The following is a 1,734-nucleotide window of genomic DNA, read 5'->3' on the forward strand; positions in this document are numbered from 1 at the left end:
CATACATATATATATATATATATATATATATATATATATATATACACACACACACACACACACACATTTCTTTACAGTGACTTAATTTAATGCATCCTTGCTGGAAAAAAAGTTTACATTTCTTGACCCTAAACTTTTTAACAGAAGTGTGTCTTTAACACAATATTTATATTTAATGTAAACATACATGGCCATGCACTAAAAGCTATTAAACTCCAAAAATGACAACCACCACCTGTGCTGGACATTTACACTCCCAAAGTGACAGAGCAGGTGTTTTTGGTGGTACCGAGCAGATTTCTTAGTCATATTAGTTGTGTCACAGGTGTGTGTAAAACACTAGGGGTTTTTCCAGCTCTGATGTGTTAAAGTGAAGTGTGTTCCTACAAACTTAACATAATATCAAATTTTTCCTGAATAAATTACCAGCTGGGGACCCAGAGCTGATCTGAAACCACCCCCACAACCAATCCATGAGTGGCACAGCCACCGTTCCGCTTCACACGAGCCCCAGGCAGCCAAACTTGTCAGCTGTGCCTAATTTCTGCAGTGCAGCAACCCATTCAAAACGTCTGCGTGAACACGATCATGAACGCGGCTCATTTTCTGGCAAAGAGCGCCCCTGCAGCGCCGCACTGCGCATGCGCATAACGACGGCCCGCTATCTGGCAGGATGCTGGAGGTGTAAATGGCGCATGCGCAGTACGATCCTTCCATTCACAGTCAATGTGGGATCAGTATTTCGCAAGTCCTGTGTCACTGATACCCAGGCCTCTGCCCAAAAACAACTTACAAGCATTTACAACAATACTCGAGTACTGCAGTGAATGTGACAGGGCACCTTACCCTAAAAACACACCTTTCAAAAGCATACCGGGCGTTTAACATCACATATGTCCGTACAAAACACATTTAACGTTAGTGCAAAAAAAGTAAGTAAACAACACTCTGAAGCAGGTGGAAGAGCAAGTCTGCTCATTTATAACATGACAGCGGTCATAAACATCACTAATTTAACTACAAACCCTCAGTAATTCGTAGATTAAAATGTTCCACTATCAAGACACAGAAATGCTTTACTAAAATCACGTTACATAGCAGTTATATAAGAGTCATAAAGTAAAAAGGCTGGCAAGCGCAACAAGAGGCTAAGCTAGTTAGCACCACAACAGCCTGAAACAAGCTAAAATATAATCGACACAGATCCTCTAAACGCGCTGTTTTCACTCCTACGAAGCTAATTGAAAGCTAAAACCGAAATATATGACTTATGCTGGAGTGTTGTGGTGTGTTCACGTTTATACACTTACCTTTTCTAAAGGTAAGCTGTTTTACCGCATCTGATATTTTCCTACGGAGCGGCTTCACGTCCGGGTTAAATGAATGACGGAGGACGGGAGCGCGCGCTGTGCAATAGCGGTCACACCGAGAAGGGTCTGGCTGCAGCCTCGCACTCACACTCTCAGACACTTGCGCTTCCGCTAGCGACGTCACTTGCAGGCTTTATTTTTTATTTTGTTCTATTTTTTATTACTTTTTGTTTGAATCTCTCAACATTTTACAACAGTAGCCAGGTGATGAAGACAAGAAAAAAGAAACTCTTTTGCTGTATGGGAGGACAACCCTTACCAAAAAGTAGTATACCTCAAGTTTATTTTAGTAAGTATACTTAAGTATAGTTCAAGTATATTTTTAAGTATACTTTATGTAGTAAGTATACAAATATCAGTGTAC

At 40.8% G+C, this 1,734-nt stretch overlaps 1 protein-coding gene across 2 annotated transcripts in view; it reads right to left on the reverse strand.

Annotated features, from left to right (window-relative positions):
• The window catches only part of LOC107754841 (speckle-type POZ protein-like), a 96,437-nt gene extending 95,010 nt beyond the window's left edge, over window positions 1-1,427 (reverse strand). The window contains exon 1 of one of the 2 annotated variants that reach the window (XM_016571454.1): window positions 1,311-1,418. The gene's annotated coding sequence lies outside the window, so the exon portion shown is untranslated. Of the gene's footprint in view, window positions 1-1,310 lie in introns of both variants that reach the window. The other variant, XM_016571458.1, reaches the window with a different exon arrangement.
• Between the last annotated feature and the right edge of the window lie 307 nt (window positions 1,428-1,734).

The sequence above is a fragment of the Sinocyclocheilus rhinocerous genome, unplaced genomic scaffold, assembly GCF_001515625.1.
Source record: "Sinocyclocheilus rhinocerous isolate Xijiao unplaced genomic scaffold, SAMN03320098_v1.1 scaffold1063, whole genome shotgun sequence".
NCBI classification, from domain to species: Eukaryota; Metazoa; Chordata; class Actinopteri; order Cypriniformes; family Cyprinidae; genus Sinocyclocheilus; species Sinocyclocheilus rhinocerous.